Below are 20,712 nucleotides of genomic sequence, written 5' to 3' on the forward strand. Positions count from 1 at the left end.
TATGTGTATGGCATTTTATGCTTTTAAAAGTGCTTACCCACTATTTCATTCTCAAAACAACTAGTTGATAGTGACTTCTATAGGAACGGTCCTTATTTTAGCAGGGATACAAGAAATAGGTTTAGAGAGATTCCGGTTATAGAATTGATTAATGGCAGAATCTGGCTTAGACAGATCCCTTGATTTCTCTCATCTGTGTAGCATTACTTCAAAATTCTAGCCTTATCTAATCCTCTGGTGTTTGCCTCATAATAAGTTCCATGTTAAAATACAGTTCATAAAGGGTAGGCAATTGTGTTCTTAATTTGTGGTTTCCTTTCACCCAATTTTCTTCTTGATTGATTCAGAATAAATGGTGAACCTGGAAGGAACACTGAGTGCTTATAGAGAACATTAATTCAGTCTCTCCAGTAATAGTTGGCTAACCTGTTTTACCACATCCTGATATAGCCATAGACATCACTGATGCACCAAGGCTGGTGAAGCTTGAGCCATAGATCTTTACCTGCAGTTAGCCATTTTCATTTAACCTGTTCTGTAATCTCTATCCGTGTTTTCTTGTTCATTCCATTCACTTATTCAAGTATTTATTAAGCCTTTATTGTGTGCCAGATACTATTCTAGGTACTGGGGATATTGTAGTGAATACACACTTACACCCTCATGGAGATTACATGCCACAGGAAGAAGACAATAAGAATAGATAAATATTTACTAAAATATATACTGTATTAGTGGTAAATGGTAAGAAGAAAAATAATGCAGGGAAGAGGACTGTGGAATGCAGTGAGGGTGCGAGGATGAGGGGTAGAAATTTTAGGTATGATGACCAGAGATGGCTGTATGTAGATGACTAGAGTAAAAGCCATGAGCAAGGTAAAGGACCTAGCCATGTGGATAACTGCAGTAAGAGCATTCCTGGCAGAGGAAACAAGTTCAAAGTTCTTGAAATGGGGGTATGTCTGGTGTGGTTCAGGGAACAGTGAGAGAGGCCATGGTGGTTAAATAGTAGCTGCGATCAGAATGATTGGGGAGGGCAGATCAAGTATGGCTTTGCAGGTTTTTTTTTTGTTTTTTTTTGAGACAGTCTTACTCTGTTGCTCAGCTCATAGCAACCTCAGACTCCTGGGCTCAAGCGATTCTTCTGCCTCAGCCTCCTGGATAGCTGGGACTACACGTATGCGCCACTGTGCCAGGCTAATTTTGTTTTTCTATTTTTAGTTGTTTTGGTTAATTTCCTTCTATTTATAGTAGAGACAGAGTCTCTTGCTCAGTCTGGTCTCAAACTCCTTAGCTCAATCAGTCCTCCCGCCTCAGCCTCCCAGAGTGCTAGGATTACAGGCATGAGCCATGGTGCCAGGTCGGCTTTGCAGGTTTTAAGCAGGACTTTGGCTTTTGTTCTGAGATGGGAACGATTAGAGCAGAAGAATGATGAGATGTGACATAATGACTGCACTGGTGAGAAAAGACTGAAGGAGAACAAGAGCAGAATTGAAGAGTCCAGTTAGGAGGCTCTTGTAATAATTAAAGCAAGAGATGGTGGCTTGGACCAGTATGGTGGCGTGAGAGTAGTCACAAGTCTCTGATTTTGGATGTGTTGTGATGGTAGAGCCAATAGGATTTAACAGTGCTCTGGATTTGGGGATTGAAAGAAAAAGTTAAGGATGACACCCAAGTTTTTGGTCTGCAAGAGTTGGGTTGCTATTAGATGAGATAGGGAAGGTTTACATAGGTTTTAATCCTTCTCTTTCCAATCTGAACTCACTCTGGGGCCCCTCCTTAGCAAAGGGATTCTAATTGAAATATCCTGTGTCTATAGATTACCATTTTTTTGATTAATGACTATGGTTAGAATATACTGGAGTTTGAACGTGATAATTTAGAATTGGTAATATAATTGAATTATTTTTTCCCTAATAGATTAATTTTGCATTTTTGAAATCAGTGCTGTCAGTTTAATCTTTTGAAATCATTAATGAAAATAGTACACACATCATTGTCTTTCTACCATTGGCTAGTTTAGAAAAATCATGTTAAAGTGGTCACAATATCTTATGATATAGACTAGAAAATATCAAAGTACACTTCCCTTACCAAGGGTAAGTATGATTTTGTGAAACTTTGTTTCAGTTAGTTATATATAACATTATGTATATGGTGTGTACTAGATTGCAGTGTAAAATTATTTTCTTGCTGTGTATCACAAGTGAAAATTTGGGATTTATTGACTTGTGTATAAATTGCCATTCCTCAAAAGAGTAACTTAATAAAATAACACATTGCAATATTTTAACTTTTATATGTGTTTTTTAGTAACTGTCGTCATAAATAGAAATATTACTTTAGGACCTGTCTTATAGATGGGAATAGTTTTTTCATTCAACAAATATTTGTTAAATGCTATATAGAACTAGGCCCTGATGGTGTATAAAAATAAATATGGTCCAGCCTTCTTGAAGCTACTATTCTAGGAGAGACAAAACAAACAAAAATAAACAAATGAAATAATTTTAAATTCTAGTACTTTCTATAAAGGAAAAAAGGAGTTGAGAAAGAAAAATAGGGGAAGATCTTCAATAAGAGTGATCTGGGAAAAGCCGCTGAGAAGATGACTTTTTTTTTTTTTTTTTTTTTTTTTTTTGAGACAGAGTCTCGGTTTGTTGTCCAGGCTAGAGTGAGTGCCGTGGCGTCAGCCTAGCTCACAGCAACCTCAAACTCCTGGACTCGAGCGATCCTTCTGCCTCAGCCTCCCGAGTAGCTGGGACTACAGGCATGCGCCACCATGCCCGGCTAATTTTTTTATATATATATATCAGTTGGCCAATTAATTTCTTTCTATTTATAGTAGAGACGGGGTCTCGCTCTTGCTCAGGCTGGTTTTGAACTCCTGACCTTGAGCAATCCGCCCGCCTCGGCCTCCCAAGAGCTAGGATTACAGGCGTGAGCCACCGCGCCCGGCCGAGAAGATGACTTTTAACTGAGCTGATGAGCATGAATTAGCTTTAGGAAGAATAGAGAAAAGAGCATTCCAGCAGCATTTGCAGTCAAGCAAGAATTTGGCATATTAATAAATAGTGGGACTGAAAGAATCTCTGGCTGCAGTGTAGTGAATGAGGAGAGCTAGGCAGGAGCCAGGACATGCAAGGCCTGGTAGTTAGTTTGGATTTGATCCATAAGGTAATAAAAAACCACTGAAGTGTTTTAAGATGAGGGGTGACATTGAAGCAGTTTACAGATGGTCTCCAACTTACCATGGTTTGACTTAAGGTTTTTTGACTTTATGATGGTAAATGATACATGTTCAGTAAAAATCATACTTTGAGTACCTGTACAACCATTCTGTTTTTCACTTTCAATAAACTACATATTTAATACTTTGTTATATAGGCTTTGTGTTACATGGTTTTGTCCAACTGTAGGGCTAATATGAGTGTTCTGAGCATGTTTAAAGTAGGCTAGGCTAAGCCATGATGTTGGGTAGGTTAGGTGTATTAGATGCATTTTTGATTTAAGATATTTTCAATTTACGATAAGTTGAGCATCTCTTTTTCAAGTAGATATTTTTGCTGAAGAGTTGAGAATAGGTTAGAGGGGAAGCAGTATAGAGGGGAAGAAAGAACGTAAAACTCTTTCAATACCAAGAATTTGTTTGAATCCTTCTACAGCTTCCGTGCTTATACTTGTATATGTAAATATGTATAGATACATACAGAAATAGAATCATAGTATTCTTTAATTGAATTATATCTATCAGTTGATTTACTTTAATAGTAATAATGGTATTTTTTTTGGTGCTTATTGTTCTAAGTGCTTTACATGTAATTTTCTTTTAACCCTCCCAACAACCCATTTTAGAGATGAGAAAACTGAAGAGTAGAGAAGGAACTTTCACAAAGTCATAAAGTTAAGTGGCACAGTTGGGTTTGAACTCTAGCAGTTTGACTCTACTAACCATTCATTACTTTAGGATTGGCCTCAGTTTTTTTCATGGCTGCAGAGTATGAAATTAGGTCTGTTTTACAGATTCCTTGTTTTATATTTTAGATGTAATTTGGAAAGATTGGGAATGTGATGTAGGGAAGTTAGAAGAACAGAGACCTCTTCTCTGGAACCTAGGTGATTTTTTTCCTTTTTGAAATAGGTCAAACCAAGTATGTAATGAAAAGCCACCTTCTGCTCAGTTTCACTGCCTTCTAAAGTTAACTACCATTGTTTGTGTATCCTTCCAGATTCTTTGTGCATATATAAGCAAAAGGGAATGTAGTCCCTCTCTTTTTTTACACAAAAGGTAGCATACTATATACAGTGATGTATGCCTTGCTTTATTCACTGAACTGTGTGTCTCAGAGGTCTTTCCATATTAATACCTGGAATCCTTCCTTCTTTACTAACAGTTACATAGTATTTGTTGTATTCATCATAATTTATTTACACAGTCTCCTGTTGATAAACATTTGGGTTTATCAATATTTTACCATCCAGTTTTTTCCCCTAAGTCAAATTTATTGAGATCTAATGTATGGACCATAACATAAATGTACAGATTTTGAATGTAGAGTTCAATGAGTTTTGACAAATGTCTCACCTGTGTAATTACCATCACAATCAATATACTGTCATGGCTTCCTTAGCAACAGGGATATGTTCTGAGAACTGTATCATCTTAGAGTGTACTCACACAAACCTAGATGGTATAGCCTATTACACACCTAGGCTATATGGTATAGTCTGTTGCTCCTAGGCTACAAACCTGTACACCATGTTACTGTACTGAATACTGTAGGCGGCCATGTAATCCTAGCACTCTGGGAGGCCAAGGCAGGCGGATAGCTCGAGGTCAGGAGTTCGAAACCAGCCTGAGCAAGAGTGAGACCCTGTCTCTACTATAAATAGAAAGAAATTAATTGGCCAACTAATATATATAGAAAAAATTAGCCAGGCATGTTGGCTCATGCCTATAGTCCCAGCTACTGGGGAGGTTGAGGCAGTAGGATCGCTTGAGCCCAGGAGTTTGAGGTTGCTGTGAGGTAGGCTGACGCTACGGCACTCACTCTAGCCTGGGCAACAAAGCAAGACTGTCTAAAACAAAAAATACTGTAGGCTATTGTAACAATGGTAAGTATTTGTGTATCTAAACATATCCAGACATAGAAAAGGTACAGTAAAAATATTGTATTATGATTTTATGGGACTGCTGTCATATACGTGGTCTATCATTACGTGATGGTACATGACTATATAGAACATTTCAACTACATTTGTCCCCGTACAACTGCTAACTTGATTTCTAACACTATAGAACAGGTGTACTCTTCTGTCTAGTTTCATTTGCTCTATGTATCTGTAAGATTCATCTGTCTTTTTTTTCTATGTACCAGTAATTTGTAGCTTTTTATTGCTTATTTCATTGTATTATATAAATATACCAAAATTTATCCATTTACCTGTTGATTGACATTTGCGTGTTTCCAAGTTTTGGCTGTTATGAATAAAACTGCTCTGAACTTTCATGTATAAATCTTTATGTGGGCATATGTTTTTATTCCTCTTGGGTAAATACCTGGTGGTAAAATTGCTAGTAACATTGCTCAGTCATATGTCTGTTTAACTTTTTTTTTTTTTTATACAGAGTCTCACTCTGTTGCCCGGGGCTAGAGTGCCATGGTGTCAGCCTAGCTCACAGCAACCTCAAACTCCTGGGCTCAAGCAATCCTGCTGCCTCAGCCTTCCGAGTAGCTGGGACTACAGGCATGCACCACCATGCCTGGCTAATTTTTTCTATATATTTTTAGTTGGCCAATTAATTTCTTTCTCTTTTTAGTAGAAATGGGGTCTCACTCTTGTCAGGCTGGTTTCAAACTCCTAGCCTTAAGCAATCCTCCCACCTCAGCCTCTCAGAGTGCTAAGATTACAGGTGTGAGCCACCGCGCCTAGTCTCTGTTTAACTTTTTAAGCAACTGTCAGACACTTTCCCAAACTGTTTACATCATTTTATTTTATTTTATTTTATTATTTTATTTTTTTTGAGACAGAGTCTCACTTTGTTGCCCAGGCTAGAGTGAGTGCCGTGGCATCAGCCTAGCTCACAGCAACCTCAAACTCCTGGGCTCAAGCGATCCTCCTGCCTCAGCCTCCTGAGCAGCTGGGACTACAGGCATGCGCCACTATGTCCGGCTGATTTTTTCTATATATATATTAGTTGGCTCTTGCTCAGGCTGGTTTTGAACTCCTGACCTCGAGCAATCCGCCCCCCTCAGCCTCCCAGAGTGCTAGGATTACAGATGTGAGCCACCACGCCCGGCCTGTTTACATCATTTTAGATGCCCACCAGCACCATATGAATTTTCCAGTTTCTTCACATTTTCATTGACACATTGTATTTATCATTTTACTTTTAGCTATTCTAGTGGGTGTGTTGTGGTATATAATTGTGGTTTTAATATTTGCATTTCCCTGATGACTAATGATGTTCAGTATCTTTCCATGGGCTTATTATCCACTTATATATGTCTTTTTGTGAGGTATCTGTTTAGTCTTGTCCATTTTTAAATTGGGTTTGTTTTCTTATTATTGACTTGAAAGCATTTTTTCTAATGGCTGGGTGCTGGCTTGGAGATCCAAGTGTCTGGTTCAGTTTCCTACTTTACCACTTAATAGTTGTGTAACCTTGGGCAAGTAAGCTCTGTACAGGCCCTTTTCCATCTGTAAAATGGAAGTAAAATTATATCACTGGGTGATTGTGGTTATGACAATTAATTTAAATAATGCATATAAAGACTTAGTATGGCATATTACCTGGCTTAAATAATTCTGGAAGTGTTAGTGGTTATTTTTGTTATTAATACAAAATTACAGTGTTCCCTGCAGCATCTTTTGAGTGCTAAGTGGCAGGTGCTTTGAAAGATTTAAAGGTAAATTAGATGCCTTGGATTTGTAGGGAGGATCTATGCACAAGTAATTGTCATACAAGGTAGAGAGTGGCCTTGCCTTAAGGAAGACTGAGAATGCCAGCTCTAGGATATCTCCTGAAAGCTTCAGAGTTTGACTAATAATTCCTACTGGGTTTCTCTTAGATTGATCAAAAGAAAGTGCAATTTGATTGTTACCTAGCTAGTGGAATTAACATATTTAAGTGGTTAGTCCTGGAAAGACTAGAAATAAGATGGGACGGAATTTAACCTCTAGCACTGCCCAGGCGAGGTGACCGGATCGAGGAATCTACTTTTGTTTATTTATTCATTTTGCATGTGGGCCTGGGTGTGGCCGTGGAGATGTGTGTGTGTGCACTTTTGAGAACAGAGTGAGTGCTGGCTCCCTGTGTTCCAGGCACCATGCTGTGTGCTGAAACAGCTATGAATAAGACAGCCAAAATGTCTGTTCCCAATGGAGTTTATAGTCTGGTAGGGAAGAAGCACATAAATAAAGAAATACAGTGTGATAAATAGATATTAATACCATGAAGGTGCCTGTGGAGTTGTGAGAATCTATAGCTGTGGGTCCTAATCTGGTGGGGATGAGGATGTCAAGTTATGTTTGGATCTGCAGACCTGACCTTCAGACCCTGGGCAGTGGTGACTTTGCCAAGGTTACACCCTTCCTGGCAGCCAGCTAGTTTGCCTCTCCTAGGTAACACCTCTGTTTTACCAGCTTCAGTCTAGTCCCAATGCAAATAAATGCCTTTGGGCCTCCACCATTTCCTCCTGTTCACTACCCAGGTCTGTTATCTTTCTCTGCCTTGCATACCATTTTTTTAGGAAGTAGTTTTTGTCCTCTCCAAAATTTTAACCTCCATATTTTATTTTGATGAGGTAATATGCTTGGCTAGAGGTCCCTCTTTTCATCACGAGGCCTAATTTTGCAGCTTCCTTAATGTTTCTAGATTGTACTTTCCAAGTCAGGTGGTCTCTAGTATCTCTCTATTGTTGGGATTTTATTACATCAGTGTGGAATTTCCACCCACAGATGATTTGTAATTTTTTTTGCAACAAGATTTTTATTCTGTAACTGTTTGTCATTCTTAACATTCTTCTCTTTTCAGCCCATCAGTCCCCTATTCTTTTTTTTTTTTTGAGACAGAGTCTCACTCTGTTGCCTGGGCTAGAGTGCCCTGGCATCAGCCTAGCTCACAGCAACCTCAAACTCCTGGGCTCAAGCAATCCTGCCTCAGCCTCCTGAGTAGCTGGGACTACAGGCATGCACCACCATGCCCAGCAATTTTTTTTTTCTGTATATTTTTAGTTGGCCAATTAATTTCTTTCTATTTTTAGTGGACACAGGGTCTCACTCTTGCTCAGGCTGGTTTCGAACGCCTGAGCTTGAGCAATCTGCCTGCCTTGGCCTCCCAGAGTGCTAGGACTGCAGGTGTGAGCCACCGTGCCTGGCCTGTCCAAGAGATTTTTTTTTTTTTTTTGAGACAGAGTCTCACTTTGTTGCCCAGGCTAGAGTGAGTGCCATGGCGTCAGCCTAGCTCACAGCAACCTCAAACTCCTGGGCTCAAGCGATCCTCCTGCCTCAGCCTCCCCAAGTAGCTGGGACTACAGGCATGCGCCACCATGCCCGGCTTGTCCAAGAGATTTTAATGGCATAGACAATCAGTCTAGATTACTGAGGATAGATAACTCCTGCATCCTTCCATTTTATTTTGTTTTGCTGTGATTCAGACAAAAGCAGATTTTTGCCTTATGTTAATTATAGGTATGTAATGTCACTAAATTATACAGTTAAAATGGTTAAAATGGCAAATTTTGTTATGTATATTTTACCACAATAAAAAAGATAAAGCTAGGTTTACATATCTATAATGAAAAATTTATCTTTTAAAGCGTACAATTAAGTGGATTTCAGTACATTTAAAAGGTTGTGTGGCCATCACCACTACCTAATTTCAGAACATTTTTTATCACAACAAAAAGAAACATCATGCCCATTAGCCATCACTCCTTATTTTCCTTACCAGTCCCCTCAGCTCTAGGCAACCTCTAATCTTCCGTCTCTACAGATTTGCCCATTCTGGATGCTTTGTATAAATAGAAGAATACAGTATGTAGCCTTTTGTGACTGGCTTTTGCTTAGAATGTTTGTAAGGTTAATCCATGTTGTAGGGTGTATTAGTACTTCATTATTTTTAACTGCCCTAATTTATTCGATTGTATGAATATATGATGTTTTATTTATCTATCAATTAAGGACAATTAGATCGTTTCTACTTTTTGGCCATTATGAATAGTAATACTGTTATGAACATTCGTGTACAAGTTTTTATGTAGATACATGTTTTCATTTCTCTTGAGTGTATTCTTAGGAGTGGAATTGCTGGGTCATATTGTAACGCTATGTTTAACTTTTTGAAGAACTGCCAAACCATTTTTCATAGCAGCTGTTTCATTTTTTTCATTCCCACCAGCAATATGTGGGTTCTGATTCCTCTAAATCCTTGCCAACACTTGTTATTGGCAAAAAGATTGTCCATCTTTTGATTATAGCCATTGTTGTGGGTGTAAAGTGGAATCTCATTGTGGTTTTGACTTTTCCTTAATGATGAATGACATTGAGCATCTTTTCATGTTCCATTTGTACATTTTCTTCAGAAAAATGTCTATTCAAATCCTATGCCCTTTTAAAAATTGAGTTATTTGTCTTTCTGTTGAGTTTTAAGAGTGCTTTATATATTCTGGATATGAGTTCCTTATCAGACACATGATTTGCATTTATTTTCTTCCATTCTGTGGGTTGTGTTTTCACTTTCTTGATAGTGTTCTTTGAAGCACAAAAGCTTTTTTTTTTTTGACAGAGTCTCGCTTTGTTGCCCAGGCTAGAGTGAGTGCCATGGCGTCAGCCTAGCTCACAGCAACCTCAAACTCCTCCTGGGCTCAAGCAATCCTCCTGCCTCAGCCTCCTGAGTAGCTGGGACTACAGGCATGCGCCACCATGCCCGGCTAATTTTTTCTATATATATTAGTTGGCCAATTAATTTGTTTCTATTTATAGTAGAGACGGGGTCTCGCTCTTGCTCAGGCTGGTTTCTAACTCCTGACCTTGAGCAATCCACCCGCCTCGGCCTCCCAGAGTGCTAGGATTACAGGCCGTGAGCCACCGCCGGCCACAAAAGCTTTTAATTTTGATGAAGTTGAGTTTTTCAGTTTTTTCTTTTGTTGCTTGTGTTTTTGATGTCTCAAAGAAATCATTGCCTAATCCAATGTCATGAAGATTTACTCCTATGTATTCTTCTAAGCCTCAAGGCCTCATTCATCACTATTTGTAGACAGAAACTGGTTGGACCAAATCTGTTGATAGTCTGAGCTCCAAGACTGAAACTTGGCCCATCCATTTCAACATGTTGGAACATACTCTTTTACCTACAACTAGCCCTATAATCTTTGAATCAGTTTAAGGAGTGGAACTCCCTGTGTATTGTCCTAGTTTCTTTCTCTCTTCTCTGACCACTTCTGGTGCGTTTTAAATTTTGATAGCTACATTAAGTTTATTGCAGCACATTTCTGTTTACTGATGATTTATAAGTGTGCTCTCTGAAGATTTGGCTGACTGAGCTTAGCCCCTTGTACTTTGAATTCCTGTTATTATCTCAGACCCAGCACGACTGAAATTAAACTCATCTTCCAGAACCTACTGCCCTGTGTCTGCCACTGGTATTACTTAATTTGTAATCTAGTCTTATTTCTTCTTTTGTCTGTGTCACTGATTTTCAAATTGATTCTTGAAGATTGCTGTACACTTTAATCACATCTACTTCATTGTGTATATTGGGCTTCTGTCCAAAATATTGCTTGAAGAAAGTGTTCTGCAACTAAATATTTTTGAAGAACTCTGTGTTGTGTCTAATCGGTAAGTATATTCAGATCTGTCTTTCTGTCTGTCTGTCTCTCTTTCTCTTTCTTTTTGAGATGGAATGTCTCCCAGGCTAGAGGACAATGGCATCATCATAGCTCACTGCAACCTACAACTCCTGGGCTGAAGCTATCCTCCTGCCTCAGCCTTTTGAGTAGCTGGGACTGTAGGCACACACCACCATGCCTGGCTAATTTTTTTTTTTTTTTTCTATTTTTAGTGGAGATTAGGGTCTTGCTCTTCCTCAAACTGGTTTCCCATCTCCTGAGCTCAGGCAATCCTACTGCCTTGGCTTCCCAAAGTGCTACCATTATAACTGTGAGCCACTGTACCCAGCCTAGGTATCTCTTCTTACAAAACTCAATTGCATGATTTTTAAAAAATAGTTTTTAAAACTGTAACAGAAAAATGCACCAAGCCTAAAAGGACATTCAACAAGTTTTCACTAAAGTCCAGAAATTTGTGAAACCACCATCCACCTTGAGAAAGAGAATAGTGCTAGTACCCTAGAATTGCTCCTTCCCAAATAATACACCTCCCTCCTTCCCCTAAGTAATTGTTCTAATTCCTGATGCCTTTTTTTGCATTATATACTCCATATGTAATACATTTCTTCTATATATGTACATATATATAAGTGTATGTAGTTATTAATTGTTTTAAATATAACACCTGTCAACTCACTACAAAAATTAGGACCTTAAAAATAACCTGGATCTGGGCCGTGGCGCGGTGGCTCACACCTGTAATCCTAGCACTCTAGGAGGCCGAGGCGGGTGGATTGCTCAAGGTTAGGAGTTCGAACCAGCCTGAGCAAGAGCAAGACCCCAGCTCTACTATAAATAAAGAGAAATTAATTGGACAACTAATATATATATAGAAAAAATTAGCTGGGCATGGTGGTGCATGCCTGTAGTCCCAGCTACTCGGGAGGCTGAGGCAGCAGGATTGCTTGAGCCCAGGAGTTTGAGATTGCTGTGAGCTAGGCTGACGCCATGGCACTCACTCTAGCCTGGGCAACAAAGCAAGACACTTTCTCAAAAAAAAAAAAGAAAGAAAAGAAAAATAACCTAGATCTAATCAAATGGGTCTTTTACCCTTTAGACCCTTTATTGCCTCTTGCCTCGTCCCCCCCCAAATAACCATCACTTCTAATTCCACTTTCATTATTTCATCCTTTTCCTAGTTTTATAACATGTAGATATATTCCTTAAAAGTGTGTGTGTAAATATATATACACATTTCTATTTTTAATTGTATTTTACTTTAAAAAATTTTATATATAATGGTAAAAACAGCATAAAATCTACCATCGTAAACATTTTTTAAGTGTATAGTTCAGTAGTATTAAGTACATTCATTCATATTTTGTGAATCAGCTCTCCAGAGCTTTTTTATCGTGCAAAAAGGAAACTATGTGCATTAAACAAGTCCCTTTTCCCCCTCTCACCAGCACCTCGCAGACACCGTTCTACTGTCTGTTCCTGTGAATTTAACTACTTCAGATAACTCATATAAGTGGAATGATACAGTATTTGTCACGTTGTAATTGGCTTATTTCACTTAGCATAATGTCCTCAAGGATCATCCATGTAGCATGCAACAGGATTTCATTTTTTCTTTTTAAGGCTGAATAATATTCCGTTGTGTGTATATACATCACAATTTGTTTATCCATTAATGATGGACATTGGAGCTGCAGTTTATTGGCTGTTATGTATAATACTATGAACATGAGTGTGCAGATATCTGTAAGACACTGCTTTTCAGTTCCTTTAGATTTTTACCAAGACGTGGCATTGCTGGATCATATGGTAGTTCTTTTCTTAGTTTTTTGAGGAGCTACCATACCATATTCCATACTGGTTATACCATTTACAATCCCCACAAGGGTTCTGATTTCTCTACATCCTCACTGATGTTTGCTGTTCCAGTGGTTGTTGTTGATTTTTTTTTTTTTTTTTTTGAGATAGAGTCTCGCTTTGTTGCCCAGGCTAGAGTGAGTGCCATGGCGTCAGCCTAGCTCACAGCAACCTCAAACTCCTGGGCTCAAGCAATCCTTCTGCCTCAGCCTCCCGAGTAGCTGGGACTAGAGGCATGCGCCACCATGCCCGGTTAATTTTTTCTATATATATTAGCTGGCCAATTAATTTCTTTCTATTTATGGTAGAGACGGGGGTCTCGTTCTTGCTCAGGCTGGTTTCGAACTCCTGACCTCAAGCCATCTCCTCGCCTCAGCCTCCCAGAGTGCTAGAATTACAGGCGTGAGTCACTGTGCCTGGCCTGTTGTTGATTTTGATAGTAGCCATCCTCATGAGTGTAAGTTAGTTTCTCGTTGTGATTTTGGTTTTCATTTCTCTGATTATTGGTGATCATCAGAGCATCCTTTCGTGTTTGTTGGCCATTTTAGTATCTTTGGGGAAATACCTATTTGGGTTCTTTGCCCATCTTTCAATGGGGTGAGTTGACTTTTTTGTTGTTGTTGAGTTTTAGAAGTTTTTCATATAGTCTTACCAGACACATAATTTGCAAATATTTTCTCCTATTGTGTAGATTGTCTTTTCACTCTGCTGATTGCATCCTTTGATGGTTAAAAGTTTCTAAGTTTGATGTAGTCCCATTTTTCCTTCTGTTGCCTTTTGGTGTCATGTCCAAAGCCAATGTCATGAAGCTTTCCCCTTGTGGTTTCTTCTAGGAGTTTTATAGTTTTAAGTCTTAAATTTAGTTCTATAATCCCCTTGAGTTAATTTTTATATGTTATAAGACAGGGATCCTTCTTCATTGTTTTGCATGTGGATATTCAGTTTTCACATCACCATTTGTTGAAGAAACTGCCTTTTCCCCATTGAGTGTTCTTGGCACCATTGTTGAAGTTCATTTGAACTGTATACATGAGAGTAGTTGTATTTTACCTTTTAAAATAGTATCATATTGTATATGATATTCTGGAATTTATTTTTCTATTGAATTATATACTTCTGAGAGATTTAGCCGTAAGATGTCACTCTAGCAAGTGAACGCACTTGGATAACCACCATCTGGTTCTTATGCTTAGAGGTACCCACTCTATGGACTGTAACAGTGTAAATTCACTTTTCCTGTTTTTTTTTTTTGTTTGTTTGTTTTTTGATACAGAGTCTTGCTTTGTTGCACAGGCTAGAATGAGTGCCGTGGCATCAGCCTAGCTCACAGCAACCTCAAACTCCTGGGCTCAAGCAATCCTGCTGCCTCAGCCTCCCGAGTAGCTGGAACTACAGGCATGTGCCACCATGCCTGGCTAATTTTTTTTTTTTCTATATATACATTAGTTGGCCAATTAATTTCTTTCTATTTTTATAGTAGAGACAGGGTCTCACTCTTGCTCAGGCTGATTTTGAACTCCTGACCTCAAGCAATCCACCCACCTCGGCCTCCCAGAGTACTAGGATTATAGGCATGAGCCACCGTGCCCGGCCACTTTTCCTGTTTTTAACTTTTTATAAATGGGAATTTCACAGTATACATATACCTTTGTGTCTGGTGTCTTTGATTCAACATGTTATATTCCCTTGTATTTTGCATATAGCAATGGTTCATTCTTTTTCATTGCTGATTAGAACCACATTATATGATTATACCTCAGTTTAGGACAATAATGAATAATGCTGCAATGATTGTGTGTGTGTGTGCATGTATCTATTACACAACTCTCTTGAGTATGTTCTTAGGGAATCTCATTTGATTTTTTTAATGGAAACTTTTATTGAGGTAATTGTAGATTTATATATAGTTGTAAGAAAAAATAGATCCCTTGTACCCTTCACCTAGTTTTCCCCACTTATAACATTTTGCAAAACTGTGGTATAGTATCACAACCAGGATATTGACATATTCTGATTTTCCTTTTCTTTTCTTTTCTTTTTTTTTTTTTGAGACAGAGTCTCACTTTGTTGTCCAGGCTAGAGTGAGTGCCGTGGCATCAGCCTAGCTCACAGCAACCTCAAACTCCTGGGCTCAAGCAATCTTGCTGCCTCAGCCTCCCGAGTAGCTGGGACTACAGGCATGCGCCACCATGCCCGGCTAATTTTTTCTATATATTAGTTAGCCAATTAATTTCTTCTATTTATAATAGAGACGGGGTCTCGCTCTTGCTCAGGCTGGTTTCGAACTCCTGACCTCGAGCAATCCTCCTGCCTCAGCCTCCCAGAGTGCTAGGATTACAAGCGTGAGCCACCGCGCCCAGCCTCATTTGTTCTTAATTATAGTGTTCATCATGCAAATTACATCTACCTGTTGATACAGAAATGGCACCGTGGCACATTTAATCCAGACAGAATAATTCCTGGGCAACACTTATCTCTCTGTCTGCTAGCAATTACTCTCTTCTTAAAACGTTATATAAACTCTCTAATCCAGAATAACTAGGCCTTTAGTTCAACTGAGTGGCCGTATACAGTATAGAAAGAGTGATTTTTTTTTCAATGGATTTGATACATTCTCAACTCCAGATTAAGAACCTCTCATTTGTTAACCTGTCTTTGATAATCCCGAAAGCACTTGAGAATGCAGCAGTATGTCAGGGTTGCCAATTTTCCCTGGACAGTATTAAAAGATAGAAAAGGTTTGCTAAGTCTGTCCTAGCCCTGGGTATGCACTCTAAAGAGTTTGTGAATAAAATTTTGACACATTTGCTCTTCATGTCATTCTGTAAGCTCAAGAACAATAATACAGGACGATTCATTTTACTTATTCATAGTTTCTATGTTTTCAGTAATGAAAATTACTACTTTTGTAAAGAAAGTTATAGAAATACTAACACAATTAAATGGAGAAATGCAGGGTATTTGGATCCCAAGAAAACAAGAGTTTACTGTGGTTAAAAGACTGACTAGCAAAAAAAAAAAAAGACTGACTAGCCAGGTGTGGTGGCACATGCCTGCAGTCCCACCTGCCCTAGAGGCTGAGGCTAGAGGATCCCTTGGGCTCAGGAGTTTGAGGATGCAGTGAGATATGATGGTGTCACTGCACTCTAGCCTGGGTGACAGAGCAAGACCCTATCTCTAAAAAAAAAAAAAGAAAAAAATGTCAGACTTACTGGACATAATAATTAGTTATAATCCACAATGCTTTTTCCAAAGATTGAATTTTTGGTAAGTTTTTATATATTATCACTAGCTTGAGTTTTCTCCCTTTGTCTTACTTTCATTTCTAGAGTCACCAGAAGGAAAATTAAAAACATTTTTTACATGGCTCTTTTCCTGCAAGTCACCCAGCACATGCTCCTCATTTCCTCTAGTTTCAGGCAAAAAAGGGGAATCTGGCTCCTATAAAAGTGATGCTTGCTGCACACCCACCAGTTCATGCATCTTTCTTTTTATTCTAAGAGGCTGTATTTCAAATGAACATTAGCAAGTTAAGGGCTACTCCAAGTTCTGGCAGAGCAAATCTCTGCTTGGTCTTTAAAGAAAAAGAGTTCTGTAATTCATTTTTGAACATGCCTTCAAAGTGGAGGTCTTTTCTTTGCCCATGAGCTCTTCTTTGACATCATCTGTTGCCCATCATCTGATTCATTACCTTCAAAACTTCCCATTTTGTCTTAGAAGCTTTGTTGGTATCTGTGGGCTGGCCTTGGCTGCTCCAGTCATCTGCTCTTGCCTCATTCCTTATTGATCATGGCCATTATCTTGGCCCAGGATCACAGACTAAATGCTCTAAGGCCCAAATACATTGAGGAAATACCAGGATGCAGAACTCTGCCACGATACTTCTAATGTGGCTAGCTTGATTCCTTGCTGCAGCATAGGCTTAAAAACAGAGAGTCTGGAAATAGGACCTTGGTGGTGAGAAAGCCTGAAAATGTCATGTTGATTAAGGCACCCGTAAAAATCATAAGGAGGACATTTGTTACAATCCCTTTCATCATGTCCCAGAACATAGTGGGAGAATGGCACTGTTTTCCTTTTAGTTTTTTGAAAAACTCATCCTCTGGGTTGTTGGAAGTAGAATTTTCATGTCAAGAAAACCTTTTTCGGGAAGGTAATTTCCATTTTCCCTGAAGACTCTGCTTCAGATTAGGACTTAACTGTCAAATACTTGCTCGTGGATGAGCTTCTTGTCACTCTGCAGCAGGATGAACACGCAGTGGTGGATGGTGCCCTAGAAGGCGATGATAAATATGGCAGGACTATCCAGGGGCTGGCTTGGAGTCTACTAGCAGCTCCTACCAGTCATCTTAAGTGAGAGCTAGCCTGGTTTCTAATCGGGCGAGGTGGCTCTTTGGATTCTCCTCAAGGCCTTCTCATGCCCCTCAGCCTGGGCATTCTCTTGGCTTAGAACTGGCCCAGGATGCTGCTGTGGCTTTGGGCCTAGTGCATTGCTTTCAGCTGGGTTGCCGGAGGCCCTCCCTCCGTAGCCTTGTATCCATTTGATTTTAAATAACAATATCTGAAGATTATAGAGTTTCTTTTTTTTTTTTTTATTATAGAGTTTTAAGACAGCAACCAAGGGTTCCCTAAAATCTGTTTCCTTCATTCTTTTTTTTTTTGAGACAGAGTCTCACTTTGTTGTCCAGGCTAGAGTGAGTGCCGTGGCGTCAGCCTAGCTCACAGCAACCTCAATCTCCTGGGCTTGAGTGATCCTTCTGCCTCAGCCTCCCGAGTAGCTGGGACTACAGGCATGCGCCACCATGCCCGGCTAATTTATATATATATATATATATATATATATATATCAGTTGGCCAATTAATTTCTTTCTATTTATAGTAGAGACGGGGTCTCGCTCTTGCTCAGGCTGGTTTTGAACTCCTGACCTTGAGCAATCCGCCCGCCTCGGCCTCCCAAGAGCTAGGATTACAGGCGTGAGCCACAGCGCCCGGCCTTGTTTCCTTCATTCTTTATCTCATTCTAAGCCATCTCTATGAAGACCACCTTTTAGAATGAGAATTACTAAGGTTTTTGGGGACCATTCTGATCACCTTTCAGTGAAAAAAAGGATAAAAGACATGTACCGTATGAATTCACTTTTGTAAGAACACAAAAACTTTTATTTATCACTACCTACTACATAAAATACTAATAGTACAGCCTCAATAGAAATTGTAGCATAATGACTGAAATGATTGAAAGAATGCACAGGACAAGCAATGGAATTTTATGCACCAAATTGTTAAGTGTATTTCTTTCTTTTTTTTTTTTTTTTTTTTTGAGACAGAGTCTCACTTTGTTACCCAGGCTAGAGTGAGTGCCATGGCGTCAGCCTAGCTCACAGCAACCTCAAACTTCTGGGCTCAAGCGATTCTGCTGCCTCAGCCTCCCGAGTAGCTGGGACTACAGGCATGCACCACCATGCCCGGCTAATTTTTTTTTTCTATATATATTAGTTGGCCAATTAATTTCTTTCTGTTTATAGTAGAGACGGGGTCTCGCTCTTGCTCAGGCTGGTTTCGAACTCCTGACCTTGAGCAATCCGCCCGCCTCAGCCTCCCAGAGAGCTAGGATTACAGGCGTGAGCCACCGCGCCCGACTGTATTTCTGTTACAGGACTATATAGTTGATTCTTTATTCTTGTTTTTCCCAAATTTATCACAGTGAATCTATTAATATAATTTTTACTTTTATATTTTTTAAAAGTGTGCTTCCTCTTGTTTACTCATTTAAAGAGATTGGTGAAAATGAAAGTACTTAGTAGAAAGAGCTGTCTAGGAAGTCAGTCCTTCTCTGAAATATCTCAAGCTGCTAAGAAGTTTTGTTGTCCTTTTACTCTGAAAGGAAACATAATAGTTGGGATATGTCATAAGGAAAAAAAAATATCTTCCCTAGCTGAGGTGCATAGAGCAAATTGGGACATAATTTCAGAGCTAATGACTTAGTTCCATGACAGAAAACACATCTGAGGTTTCAGATGTAATAACAAGTGGTTACTGTCTTTTGCTTTAAAATAGCATGCTTAAATACTGGGATGTGAGACCCACTTGCTGGGTGGAGACCTTTTAGGAGACAAAAATAGAAGTTTTCCTTATCCTCAGGCAGCTCATAGGCAAGTAACTATGACTAAGAGGTTACACTTAAGAGTTTTTGTACTTCAGTTGAATAAATATTTAAAATAGGAATGATATTGTTCCCCCTTAAATGATTGTTAAAAAAAACAACCAAGTAAAAAGCATTATTTCAAAATATAAATTTGGATTTGTTGAATAATGTAAATTCTAAATTTGCCAATTATAAGTAATGTTTATTGAGCGTTTACTTTAAGTTAAGGACTACAGTAAGCTAAGTGTAATTTTAAAAAAACAATTTATTTTCTGAATAGGTAATGCTTTACTTGGTAAAACAATTTCAAGAGTGTATACAGGGTAGTCTTCCTTCCCACCCTGACTCCCAACCACTAGGTTCTCTTCAGCATTTCCAGGTGTATTTTATGCATGTGTAAGCCTATGTGTATCTATTTTTTTCTATGTGTATCTATTAATATCTGCTTTTTAAAATCATAGATGGTAGCGTATTATACCTACTATACCTTGCTCTTCTGGAGCACAAAGCGTTTTGCATCCTTATCTCATTTAATATGCACAATAGTTGTCAAGATAAATATCATATTATCTCCATTTTATAAATAAAGATATCTCAATTTTTTAATAACTTGTTCAGGGTCACATAGCTTATAGTTACAGAATCTGTTTCCTCTGGTACTGCTTATTTATTTATTTATTTAAACTTTTATTTTATTTTATTTTTTATTTTTATTTTATTTTTTTTTTTGAGAGAGTCTCGCTTTGTTGCCCAGGCTAGTGTGAGTGCCATGGCGTCAGCCTAGCTCACAGCAACCTCAAACTCCTGGGCTCGAGCAATCCTTCTGTCTCAGCCTCCCGAGTAGCTGGGACTACAGGCATGTGCCACCATGCCTGGCTAATTTTTTATATATATATATATATCAGTTGGCCAATTAGTTTCTTTCTATTTATAGTAGAGACGGGGTCTCGCTCTTGCTCAGGCTGGTTTTGAACTCCTGACCTTGAGCAATCCGCCCGCCTCGGCCTCCCAGAGAGCTAGGATTACAGGCGTGAGCCACCGCGCCCGGCCTAAACTTTTATTTTAAAACAATTTCAAACTTATAGAAAAGTTGCAGGAAGATAATAAAGAATTCACAGGCCGGGCGCTGTGGCTCACGCCTGTAATCCTAGCTCTTGGGAGGCCGAGGCGGGCGGATTGCTCAAGGTCAGGAGTTCAAAACCAGCCTGAGCAAGAGCGAGACCCCGTCTCTACTATAAATAGAAAGAAATTAATTGGCCAACTGATATATATATAAAAAATTAGCCGGGCATGGTGGCGCATGCCTGTAGTCCCAGCTACTCGGGAGGCTGAGGCAGAAGGATCACTCAAGCCCAGGAGTTTGAGGTTGCTGTGAGCTAGGCTGACGCCACGGCACTCACTCTAGCCTGGACAACAAAGTGAGACTCTGTCGCAAAAAAAAAAAAAAAAAAAAAAAAAAAAAGAATTCACATACCCTTTGACAGGAGTCCCCATTTGGGTTTCTGCAGCTGACTCAATAATGTTGGCAAAAGGAACCAACCCAAGATCACTTGTTGTTGCCAGTTGTCATGTCTCTCTAGCCTCCTTCAATTTGGAACAGTTTCTTCAGTCTTTCCTTGACTTTCATGACCTTGATATCTTTGGAGATCATAGGCCAGTCCTGTCCAGAGAGATTTTGTAGGATATTTCTCAATTTGCAGTTGTCCTGGGTTTTCTCACAATAATCCCCATATTGTGCATTTTTGGCTAGAATATCACAGAAGTTATACTGTGTTCCTCCACTGCATCCTCTAAGGTGGCACATGATGCAGCTTTGTTCCATTATTCCCATTAAAGGGAGAAAGGAGAAAGGAAAATGGG

At 39.1% G+C, this 20,712-nt stretch overlaps 1 protein-coding gene and 1 pseudogene across 6 annotated transcripts in view; one reads left to right on the forward strand and one right to left on the reverse strand.

Moving 5' to 3' along the window:
• Nucleotides 1-20,712, forward strand: part of CYB5B (cytochrome b5 type B) — a 42,050-nt gene that overhangs the window by 1,467 nt on the left and 19,871 nt on the right. The gene's annotated exons all lie outside the window — the stretch shown is intronic.
• Nucleotides 16,218-20,674, reverse strand: LOC142862642 (ER membrane protein complex subunit 3 pseudogene; annotated as a pseudogene).

Source organism: Microcebus murinus, chromosome 20 (genome assembly GCF_040939455.1).
Source record: "Microcebus murinus isolate Inina chromosome 20, M.murinus_Inina_mat1.0, whole genome shotgun sequence".
Classification (NCBI taxonomy): Eukaryota; Metazoa; Chordata; class Mammalia; order Primates; family Cheirogaleidae; genus Microcebus; species Microcebus murinus.